Here is a 12,677-nt window from a genome sequence, read left to right as displayed (position 1 = left end):
ATCTCGTTAATACCGCCAAGGAAATGGCACAAGCACACACACACAAGCATCCTCGGAAGAGGACAGTTCGAGTGACAGGTCAAATCCAAGAGTTCCGAAGACTACCTCCAGGAACAATCGGGAACAAGACCGATTACAAGTCGTCGAGTCTGTTACTGGGCGAACACGAGATGCGCACAGGAAATCGATCAGCCCTCACAATGGCCCAAGGCCAGAGATCGGACTGCTACGATTTACCCCAACAATCATCGTGCCACTCTTCGCAGAGAGGTGATAGACGCCAACGAGCCCGCGCATAGCAATCGAGGTGTAAAAAGGGCGTTGAAGGCAGGAAGCCTGGACGAAAGAGGCTACGAGGTCACCTCGAAGCGGTCTAAGAATCGGGCGCACTTGGGGCGACTACCAGTGCCAACCCCTTATCCCGCGGTGCGTCCGACACACAGAAATTTCCAAGGCGGCCAAGGAGCCTCCCCGCATAGCAATCGGGGTGTGAGGTTACGGATGCAGCATTGATAGCAATCGAGGTGGGAGGCGAAGGATGCAGAAGTGAGAGCCGAGGGATGTAGCAGAGATAGCAATCGGGGTGTGTGATGCAGAAGAGATAGCAATCGAGGTGTGCGGTGGGAAGGGCCCAGCAGCCAGAATGCATGAAGCGACGGATGAAGCAGTGATGACAACCGGGCTGTGAGGAGAGGAGGGATGCAGCCAAGAAAGCAATCAGGGCTCGAGGCAAGGGATGCATCAAGGATAGCAATCATGTTGTGAGGCGAGATTCCAAAGGCTAAACGTGAGAGGCTGCAGGGTCGACTCAGAGAGGTCTATGCATGTGAGAGGCTGAAAGCAAGGTCAACTCGGAGCGGTCTATGCATCGGGCGCGCTTGGGGCGACTACCAGTGCCAACCCCTTATCCCGCGACGCGTCCGACAAAGAGAACGTTCCAAGGCGGCAGAGGAGGTTACCAGCCGAAGGATGCAGTAGCAATAACAGGTATAGTTCCGCGGCGGCCGAGAAGACTCACCGCATAGGAATCGGGATGCGAGGCGAGGGATGCGGCGGGAAGGCCCCGACGGCTAAACGGAAGAGGCTGCAGGGCCGCCTCGGAATGGTCCAAGCATCGGACGCGATTGGGACGACTACCAGTGCCAACCCCTTATCCCGCGATGCGTCCGATACACAGATAGTTCCAAGGCGGCCGAGGAGCCTCACCGCATATCAATCGGGGTGCGAGGCGAGGGATGGGGCGGGAAGGCCCCAACGGCTAGAGGGAAGAGGCTTCAGGGCCACCTCGGAATGCTCCAAGCATCGGACGCGCTTGGGGCGACTACCAGTGCCAACCCCTTATCCCGCGATGCGTCCGATACACAGATGGTTCCAAGGCGGCCGAGGAGCCTCACCGCATAGCAATCGGGGGTGCGAGGCGAGGGATGGGGCGGGAAGGCCCCAACGGCTAGACGGAAGAGGCTTCAGGGCCGCCTCGGAATGGTCCAAGCATCGGACGCGCTTGGGGCGACTACCAGTGACAACCCCTCATCCCGCGATGCGTCCGATACGAAGATGGTTCCAAGGCGGCCGAGGAGCCTCACCGCATAGCAATCGGGGTGCGAGGTGGGGGATGCGGCGAGATGGCCCCAACGGCTAGACGGAAGAGGCCACAGGGCCGCGTCGGAATAGTCCAAGCATCGGACGCGCTTGGGGCGACTACCAGTGACAACCCCTTATCCCGCGATGCGTCCGATACGAAGATAGTTCCAAGGCGGCCGAGGAGCCTCACCGCATAGCAATCCGGGTGCGAGGTGGGGGATGCGGCGAGATGGCCCCAACGGCTAGACGGAAGAGGCTGCAGGGCCGCCTCGGAATAGTCCAAGCATCGGACGCGCTTGGGGCGACTACCAGTGACAACCCCTTATCCCGCGATGCTTCCGATACGAAGACAGTTCCAAGGCGGCCGAGGAGCCTCACCGCATAGCAATGGGGGTGCGAGGTGAGGGATGCGGCGAGATGGCCCCAACGGCTAGACGGAAGAGGCCACAGGGCCGCCTCGGAATAGTCCAAGCATCGGACGCGCTTGGGGCGACTACCAGTGACAACCCCTTATCCCGCGATGCATCCGATACGAAGATAGTTCCCAGGCGGCCGAGGAGCCTCACCGCATAGCAATCGGGGTGCGAGGCGAGGGATGCGGCGAGATGGCCCCAAAGGGTAGACGGAAGAGGCTGCGGGGCCGCCTCGGAATAGTCCAAGCATCGAACGCGCTTGGGGCGACTACCACTGCCAACCCCTTATCCCGCGATGCGTCCGATACACAGATAGTTCCGAGGCGGCCGAGGAGCTGGGGGATGCGGCGAGATGGCCCCAACGGCTAGACGGAAGAGGCTGCAGGGCCGCCTCGGAATAGTCCAAGCATCGGACGCGCTTGGGGCGACTACCAGTGACAACCCCTTATCCCGCGATGCGTCCGATACACAGATAGTTCCGAGGCGGCCAAGGAGCCTCACCGCATAGCAATCGTGGTGCGAGGTGGGGGATGCAGCGAGATGGCCCCAACGGCTAGACGGAAGAGGCTGCAGGGCCGCCTCGGAATGGTCCAAGCATCGGACGCGCTTGGGGCGACTACCACTGCCAACCCCTTATCCCGCGATGCGTCCGATACACAGATAGTTCCAAGGCGGCCGAGGAGCCTCACCGAATAGCAATCGGGGTGCGAGGCGAGGGATGCGGCGAGAAAGCCCCAACGGCTAGAGGGAAGAGGCTTCAGGTCCGCCTCGGAATGGTCCAAGCATCGGACGCGCTTGGGGCGACTACCAGTGACAACCCCTTATCCCGCGACGCGTCCGATACACAGATAGTTCCAAGGCGGCCGAGGAGCCTCACCGCATAGCAATCGGGGTGCGAGGCGAGGGATGCGGCGAGAAGGACCCAACGGCTAGACGGAAGAGGCTTCAGGGCCGCCTCGGAATGGTCCAAGCATCGGACGCGCTTGGGGCGACTACCAGTGACAACCCCTTATCCCGCGACGCGTCCGATACACAGATAGTTCCAAGGCGGCCGAGGAGCCTCACCGCATAGCAATCGGGGTGCGAGGCGAGGGATGCGGCGAGAAGGACCCAACGGCTAGACGGAAGAGGCTTCAGGTCCGCCTCGGAATGGTCCAAGCATCGGACGCGCTTGGGGCGACTACCAGTGACAACCCCTTATCCCGCGACGCGTCCGATACACAGATAGTTCCAAGGCGGCCGAGGAGCCTCACCGCATAGCAATCGGGGTGCGAGGCGAGGGATGCGGCGAGAAGGACCCAACGGCTAGACGGAAGAGGCTTCAGGGCCGCCTCGGAATGGTCCAAGCATCGGACGCGCTTGGGGCGACTACCAGTGACAACCCCTTATCCCGCGACGCGTCCGATACACAGATAGTTCCAAGGCGGCCGAGGAGCCTCACCGCATAGCAATCGGGGTGCGAGGCGAGGGATGCGGCGAGAAGGACCCAACGGCTAGACGGAAGAGGCTTCAGGGCCGCCTCGGAATGGTCCAAGCATCGGACGCGCTTGGGGCGACTACCAGTGACAACCCCTTATCCCGCGACGCGTCCGATACACAGATAGTTCCAAGGCGGCCGAGGAGCCTCACCGCATAGCAATCGGGGTGCGAGGCGAGGGATGCGGCGAGAAGGACCCAACGGCTAGACGGAAGAGGCTTCAGGTCCGCCTCGGAATGGTCCAAGCATCGGACGCGCTTGGGGCGACTACCAGTGACAACCCCTTATCCCGCGACGCGTCCGATACACAGATAGTTCCAAGGCGGCCGAGGAGCCTCACCGCATAGCAATCGGGGTGCGAGGCGAGGGATGCGGCGAGAAGGACCCAACGGCTAGACGGAAGAGGCTTCAGGGCCGCCTCGGAATGGTCCAAGCATCGGACGCGCTTGGGGCGACTACCAGTGACAACCCCTTATCCCGCGACGCGTCCGATACACAGATAGTTCCAAGGCGGCCGAGGAGCCTCACCGCATAGCAATCGGGGTGCGAGGCGAGGGATGCGGCGAGAAGGACCCAACGGCTAGACGGAAGAGGCTTCAGGGCCGCCTCGGAATGGTCCAAGCATCGGACGCGCTTGGGGCGACTACCAGTGACAACCCCTTATCCCGCGATGCGTCCGATACACAGATAGTTCCAAGGCGGCCGAGGAGCCTCACCGCATAGCAATCGGGGTGCGAGGCGAGGGATGCGGCGAGAAGGACCCAACGGCTAGACGGAAGAGGCTTCAGGGCCGCCTCGGAATGGTCCGAGCATCGGACGCGCTTGGGGCGACTACCAGTGACAACCCCTTATCCCGCGACGCGTCCGATACACAGATAGTTCCAAGGCGGCCGAGGAGCCTCACCGCATAGCAATCGGGGTGCGAGGCGAGGGATGCGGCGAGAAGGACCCAACGGCTAGACGGAAGAGGCTTCAGGGCCGCCTCGGAATGGTCCAAGCATCGGACGCGCTTGGGGCGACTACCAGTGACAACCCCTTATCCCGCGACGCGTCCGATACACAGATAGTTCCAAGGCGGCCGAGGAGCCTCACCGCATAGCAATCGGGGTGCGAGGCGAGGGATGCGGCGAGAAGGACCCAACGGCTAGACGGAAGAGGCTTCAGGGCCGCCTGGGAATGGTCCATGCATCGCACGCGCTTGGGGCGACTACCAGTGACAACCCCTTATCCCGCGACGCGTCCGATACACAGATAGTTCCAAGGCGGCCGAGGAGCCTCACCGCATAGCAATCGGGGTGCGAGGCGAGGGATGCGGCGAGAAGGACCCAACGGCTAGACGGAAGAGGCTTCAGGGCCGCCTCGGAATGGTCCAAGCATCGGACGCGCTTGGGGCGACTACCAGTGACAACCCCTTATCCCGCGACGCGTCCGATACACAGATAGTTCCAAGGCGGCCGAGGAGCCTCACCGCATAGCAATCGGGGTGCGAGTCGAGGGATGCGGCGAGAAGGACCCAACGGCTAGACGGAAGAGGCTTCAGGGCCGCCTCGGAATGGTCCAAGCATCGGACGCGCTTGGGGCGACTACCAGTGACAACCCCTTATCCCGCGATGCGTCTGATACACAGATAGTTCCAAGGCGGCCGAGGAGCCTCACCGCATAGCAATCGGGGTGCGAGGCAAGGGATGCGGCGAGAAGGACCCAACGGCTAGACGGAAGAGGCTTCAGGGCCGCCTCGGAATGGTCCAAGCATCGGACGCGCTTGGGGCGACTACCGTTGCCAACCCCTTATCCCGCGATGCGTCTGATACACAGATAGTTCCGAGGCGGCCGAGGAGCCTCACCGCATAGCAATCGGGTTGCGAGGCAGATTATTGGGAAGGGAACCCCCTGGGATGCGGCTCAAGCAGTGCCCAAAGGGACTGGAATGCGGAATCACATCGAGAGACCCAAATGCTATACGAGGGCTCAAATCGAATTATCGATTTGGCCACGACATGGACGCATCGGAACGACTACCTTTGCCGAACCACTCGCAATTGCATCCATACCGAAACCAATAGACATTTCCGTTAGAGCCCTCGCATAGCATTCGGGAATCTCGCATGCCCCTCTAAATCGACCAATGCTGGCGCTCAACGAAAATCCGAGCGCTACCACCGTTCGAGCGCCAGCATTGGTCGAGTTAGAGGGGCACGGGGGAGAATGCTCCAGTCAACACCTCCCCTATATAAGTTATTTGTCCGATTCTCGCACAACCGTAGTCTGCCTCGTCGAATCAAACAACGGTCCCAGATTCCGACTTCCGTTCCGTAGAGACCCAAAAGCTAGATGGAGGCTCGCAAGAAAGAGAGTCGGCGCATAGCAATCGGGTTTCTCGAACGTTTAGGGACCGAGCTCACTTGCGGATAGGGCAAAATCCGCCAAGCAACCCAAAAGCTAGACGGGGGCTCGAATCGAATCGCCTAGGCGGCCACAACAACGACGTGTTGGATCGACTACCAGTGCCAAACCATTCAGCAAGACTAGTCTGTGTCGAGGCCGGATAGAGATTCTCAGAGAGCGCCCGTATAGCATTTAGGAGACCTGCCGCGTCCCTCACACTCGACAAATGGTGGTGCACGTTTATAAATCCGAGCGATCCCAACCCTTTCAAGCACCAACATCGGTCGAGATAGAGGGGCACGGAGGGGGCTGCGTGAGACAACACAGTCCCCTATATAAGTTATTTGTCCGATTCTCACACATCCGAAGAATGGTCATCAAATCGGACAACAGCCCAAACTTCCGACTTCCGTCCCAGAAAGCCCAAGAGCTATCTAAAACGTTCATGGCCGGAACTCGATCGCGGCTATACCAGTCCGCCAAGCAACCCAAAAGCTAGACTGGAGCTCTAGTCGAATCACCTCTGTGGCCATTGCAAGGACGTGTTGGAGCGACTACCATTGCCGAACCATTCCGCAGGTCGAGTCCATACCAAGGCCGCATAGAGATTCACGATGAGCTCCTGCATAGCAATCAGGAGACTTGCCGTGTCCATCACAATCGATAAATCCTGGTGCAAGATTTTTGCATCCGAGCGCTCCAACCAGTCGAGCACCAGCATCAATCGACATAAACGGGCACGGGGGGAGGATGCTCGAGAACACTACCTCCCCTATATAAGTTATTTGTCCGATTCTCAAGCAGCCGAAGTCTGGTCATCGAATCGGGTCAAAGACCACAACTTCCGACTTTACCCACAATGCAAGTCATCGAATCGAACATCGGCCCCCGAGTCGGACTCCATGCGTATGTCAGGTCATCGGACCCAAATTCCGCCTTCCTGCGCATGGCGGGCCATCAATATCAACTCGGTCATCGGACCCAAACTCCGCCTTTCTGCGCATGGCACGCCTTCAAATCGGTCATCGGACCCAAATTCCGCCTTCCTGTGCATGGCGGGCCATCAACATCAACTCGGTCATCGGACCCAAATTCCGCCTTTCTGCGCATGGCACGCCATCAACTCGGTCATCGGACCCAAATTCCGCCTTCCTGCGCATGGCAGGTCATCGGACACAAATTCAGACCTCGCCAATATGCCTACGTATCGAATCGGTCATCGGACCCAACTTCCGACTTCATCCATACTGTAGGGTCTTTGAGGTTGGCGCGGTGCGCTCAACCCGGGGAGTCGACCCATCGAAGCATACACCTCCCCTATATAAGCTATTTGTCCGATTCCCACACCTGTGTAGTTTGCACCTCTGACCAGGACATCGACCCCAACTTCCGAACTCGACTGCAACGACGGCACCAGCGCCTTGGTGCGCACCTTGCGACGCACAGTCCCAACATTCGCCTTCCTGCACATGGCAGGTCATCGGACCCAAATTCCGACCTCGCGAGTATGCCTACATATCGAATCGGTCATCGGACACAACTTCCGACTTCATCCATACCGTAGGGTCTTTGAGGTTGGCGCGGTGCGCTCAACCCGGGGAGTCGACCCAACGAAGCATACACCTCCCCTATATAAGCTATTTGTCCGATTCCCACACCTGTGTAGTTTGCACCTCCGATCAGGACATCGACCCCAACTTCCGAACTCGCCTGCAACGACCGAACCAGCGCCTTGGTGCGCACCTTGCAACGCACAGTGCCAACATTCGCCTTCCTGCACATGGCAGGTCATCGGACCCAAATTCCGACCTCGCGAGTATGCCTACATATCGAATCGGTCATCGGACCCAACTTCCGACTTCATCCATACCGTAGGGTCTTTGAGGTTGGCGCGGTGCGCTCAACCCGGGGAGTCGACCCAACGAAGCATACACCTCCCCTATATAAGCTATTTGTCCGATTCCCACACCTGTGTAGCTTGCACCTCCGATCAGGACATCGACCCCAACTTCCGAACTCGACTAAAAAGACCGCACCAGCACCTTGGTGTGCACCTTGCAACGCACAGTGCCAACATTCGCCTTCCTGCACATGGCAGGTCATCGGACCCAAATTCCGACCTCATGAGCATACCTACTAATCGAATCGGTCATCGGACCCAACTTCCGACTTCATCCATACCGTAGGGTCTTTGAGGTTGGCGCGGTGCGCTCAACCTGGGGAGTCGACCCATCGAAGCATACACCTCCCCTATATAAGCTATTTGTCCGATTCCGACACCTGTGTAGTTTGCACCTCCGCTCAGGACATCGACCCCAACTTCCGAACTCGCCTGCAACGACCGAACCAGCGCCTTGGTGCGCACCAAAAGTGCGCACTTTTGGAGGGCACTTTTGTGCGCTCCAAAGGTGCGCACTTTTGGAGGGCACTTTTGTGCGCTCCAAAGGTGCGCACTTTTGGAGGGCACTTTTTGGAGGGCACTTTTGTGCGCTCCAAAGGTGCGCACTTTTGGAGGGCACTTTTTGGAGGGCACTTTTCTGCGCTCCAAAGGTGCGCACTTTTGGAGGGCACTTTTTGGAGGGCACTTTTCTGCGCTCCAAAGGTGCGCACTTTTGGAGGGCACTTTTTGGAGGGCACTTTTCTGCGCTCCAAAGGTGCGCACTTTTGGAGGGCACTTTTTGGAGGGCACTTTTCTGCGCTCCAAAGGTGCGCACTTTTGGAGGGCACTTTTGTGCACTCCAAAGGTGCACACTTTTGGAGGGCACTTTTTGGAGGGCACTTTTCTGCACTCCAAAGGTGCGCACTTTTGGAGGGCACTTTTTGGAGGGCACTTTTGTGCGCTCCAAAGGTGCGCACTTTTGGAGGGCACTTTTTGGAGGGCACTTTTGTGCGCTCCAAAGGTGCGCACTTTTGGAGGGCACTTTTGTGCACTCCAAAGGTGCGCACTTTTGGAGGGCACTTTTCCTGCGCTCCAAAGGTGCACACCTAGGTGAGCACCTTCGACCACACCTTGTAGCACACCAAACTCTGACTTTCGACTTCATCCGCAATGCAGGGTCTTTGAGGTTGGCGCAATGCGCACAACCAGGGGAGTCGACCCATCAAACCCAACACCTCCCCTATATAAGCTATTTGTCTGATTCTCATACATGCGTAGCCTGCAGGAGCAATTAGGACATCGACCCCAACTTTCGGCTTCTAAACGAAAACAAGGTCTTTGAGGTTGGTGTAATGCGAACAACTAGGGGAGTCAACCCATCAAACCCAACACCTCCCCTATATAAGCTATTTGTCTGATTCTCATACATGTGTAGTCTACAGGAGCAATTAGGACATCGACCCCAACTTTTGACTTCTTAACGAAAACAAGGTCTTTGAGGTTGACGTAATGCGCACAACCAGGGGAGTCGACCCATCAAACCCAACACCTCCCCTATATAAGCTATTTGTCCGATTCTCATACATGTGTAGCCTACAGGAGCCATTAGGACATTGACCCCAACTTTTGACTTCTTAACGAAAACAAGGTCTTTGAGGTTGGCGTAATGCGCACAACCAAGGGAGTTGACCCATCAAACCCAACACCTCCCCTATATAAGCTATTTGTCTGATTCTCATACATGTGTAGCCTGCAACAACGATTAGGACATCCACCCCAACTTCTGAATTCGTCTGCGTTGACCGCACCAAAGGTGCACGCCTTGGTGCTCACCAAAATCCGACTTCCGACTTCTTCTGCTATGCGGGGTCTTTGAGGTTGGCGCAGTGCGCACAACCAGGGGAGTCAACCCACCGAATGCAACACCTCCCCTATATAAGCTATTTGTCTGATTCTCATACATGCGTAGACTGCAGCAATGATTAGGACATCCACCCCAACTTTTGACTTCTTAAACAAGACAGGGTCTTTGAAGTTGGTGCAGTGCACACAACCAGGGGAGTCGACCCATCAAACGCAACACCTCCCCTATATAAAGCTATTTGTCCGATTCTCATACGTGTAGTCTGCAGCAGCGATTAGGACATCGACCCCAACTTCCGAATTCGTTTGCATTGACCGCACCAAAGGTGCACGCCTTGGTGTGCACCTTGGAGTGCACTTTGGTGCTCACCTCGGTGCACACTTTGGTGTGCACCTCGGTGTGCACCAAAGGTGCGCACCTTGGAGCGCACCAAAGGTGTACACTTTGGAGCGCACCACATAGGGTCTTTGAGAGGTTGGCGCAGTGCGCACACCAAGGTGGGTGTTGAGGTGCGTGCCGAGGTGGGTGGGTGCTAGGGTGCGCTCCATGGTGGGTGCCAGGGTGGGTGCGTGCTAGGGTGGATTCCAAAGAGGGTCATAGGGTGGGTGCCAAGGTGGGTTGGTGATATAGTGGGTTCAAAGGTGGGTACTAGGGTGGGTTCCAAGGTGGGTCACAAGTTGGGTGCCAGGATGCGTGGGTGTTAGGTTGGGTGCCAAGGTGGGCTCCTGCGTGGGTGGGTGCTAGGGTGGGTTTCAAGGTGGACGCGAGGGCGGGTGCCAAGGTGGGTAACAAGTTGGGTGTTAGGATGGGTGAGTGCTAGAGTGGGTGCCAAGGTGGGTGGGTGCTAAGGTGGATGCCAAGGTGGTTCACAGGGTGGGTGGGTTCTAGGGTGAGTTCCAAGGTGGGTCACAGGTTTAGTGCTAGGGTGCGTGTCAAGGCGGGTGTCGAGGTGCCTGGGTGCTAGGGTGTGGATGCCAATGTGGGTCATAGGGTGGGTACTAGGGTGGGCTGCAATGTGGGTGCCAAGGTGGGTAACATGCTCGGTTGGTTCTAAATTGGGTGTCAGGGTGGGTGTGCACCCACCTTGCCCGAGGTGGGTGCCAAGGTGCCAGTGTGGGTGGGTGCTAAGGTGGATGCCAAGGTGGGTGAGAAGGTGGGTGATAGGTTGAGTGGTAGGATGGGTGGGTGCCAAGATGGGTCACAGGGTGGGTGCAAGGGTGGGTAGGTGCTAGGGTTGGTGTCAGGGTGGGTGGGTGCTAGGTTGGGTTCCAAGGTGGGTGCGAGGGTGAGTGTCAAGGTGGGTCACAGGTTAGGTGCTAGGATGGGTGAGTGCTAGGGTGCAAAGGTGCCAGGGTGGGTGCTAGGATGGGTCGATGCTAGGGTGAGTGGCAAGGTGGGTCCACAAGTGTCAAGGTGGGTGCCGAGGTGGGTGCCAACTTGGGTTCCAAGGTGGGTGCCAAGTGGGCGACTGCTATGGTGGATGCCAAGGTGGGTCACGGGGTGGGTGCCAAGTTGCTAGGTTGTGTTCCAAGGTGGGTGCCAACGTGGCTGCTAGGGTGCGTGGGTTAAAGGGTGTGTCACAACGTGGGTGCCAGGATGGGTGCGCACCCACACTGGCCAAGACGGGTGCAAGGTTGGGTTCCAAGCCCGGTCACAGGCTGGGTGCTAGGATGGGTGGGTGCCAAGGTGGGCACCAGGGTGGGTGCACCCACCCTGGCCAAGGTGGGTCACGGGGTGGGTCCTAGGGTGGGTAACAGGGTGGGTACTAAGGTGCGTGCCAAGGTGGGTCATGGGGTGGGTGCCAAGGTGGGCACCAGGGTGGGTGTGCACCAACCCTAGCCAGGGTAGGTCACGGGGTGGTTGTCGGGGTGGGCGTCAAGGAGCCAAGGTGGGTGGCAAGTAGCCAAGTTGCGTGCCAAGGTGGGTGTCGGGGTGGGTGCCAAGGATCCAAGGTGGGTGCCAAGGAACCAAGGTGGGTGTCTGGGTGGGTGCCGAGGTGGGAGCCAGGGTGGGTCCCAAGGTGAGTGCAAAGGTGGGTGCCAGGGTCAAGGTGAGTGCCAATGTGGGTTCCAAGGTGCCAGGGTCAGGGTGAGTGCCAATGTGGGTTCAAAGGTGCTAAGTTGGGTGCGAGGTTGGGTGCGAGGGTGGGTGGGTGCCAAGGTGTGCTAGGTGGAAGCCCGGGTGGGTCGGCATCCCATGGGTGTCGAGTTGGGTGCCTGATGGGTGCTTCTTGTCAAGTTTTAGTCGTCGGGACTCATTTCGAGCCTTAGAGGTCGTTTCTTGTCCGGTTGCCCTGTCTTCGACCTGGGAACCCAATTTTGGTCCTCGGGTCCCATTTTTTTTTGTCTCGCATCCCACTTTTGGCCTGTGGCCTTTTCGGGGTCGATTCTCGTTTTGGGCATCAGAGCATGTTTCTTCTCCTAAAACCCAATATTTGTTTATTAAGTCTCGGAACACATTTTTGTTCTCGTGGACCCATCATGGGTCTTGGAACGCATTTGTGGTCCTTGGGTCCCATTTTGCATCCCGAAACTTGTGTTTTGGTGCTTGATCCCTATTTTGGGTGCCCACCTTGCACCAAGTGCGCACCCGGGGCAAACCGAGCGCCTTGGTGCACCGGGGCAAGATCGAGCGTGCACCCGAGGCGCCCCGAACATGCACCAAGGTGCACTCGGCCCACATGTGAGCGCAGGTCGTTGCGCCCGAGGTGGTGTGTGGGCACCGCGTTGCAGACGGGACACTGCACGCACACGACGCCCCGTCCAGGTGCACGCACGTAGGCCGGGCCGGGTGCACACCCGACGCCCTAGCAAGGTGCGCGCACCCGGGCAGGGCTCACACTTGGCGAACGGGGCGCACTTCGCGAGGGAGGGTGTGCACCTCGACGGGGGTGGGTGGCCGGGGTGGATTCGCACGTGGGTCGCGGTTTGCTAAGTACACACTGCGACAAGCTCATAACGGGTGCGATCATACCAGCGTTAGTGCACCGGATCCCATCAGAACTCCGCAGTTAAGCGCGCTTGGGCCGGAGTAGTACTAGGATGGGTGACCTCCCGGGAAGTCCCGGTGTTGCACCCT

General features: G+C 58.4%; 1 non-coding gene across 1 annotated transcript; it reads left to right on the top strand.

Moving 5' to 3' along the window:
* Positions 1-12,558: 12,558 nt before the first annotated feature.
* On the top strand, positions 12,559-12,677 carry LOC131872828 (5S ribosomal RNA). Its single transcript, XR_009370908.1, has one exon. It is a non-coding gene; the product is annotated as a 5S ribosomal RNA (ribosomal RNA).

Source organism: Cryptomeria japonica, unplaced genomic scaffold (assembly GCF_030272615.1).
Source record: "Cryptomeria japonica unplaced genomic scaffold, Sugi_1.0 HiC_scaffold_809, whole genome shotgun sequence".
Classification (NCBI taxonomy): domain Eukaryota; kingdom Viridiplantae; phylum Streptophyta; class Pinopsida; order Cupressales; family Cupressaceae; genus Cryptomeria; species Cryptomeria japonica.
The sequence above is the reverse complement of the archived record's forward strand: the minus strand, read 5'-3'. Positions and strand labels throughout refer to the sequence as shown.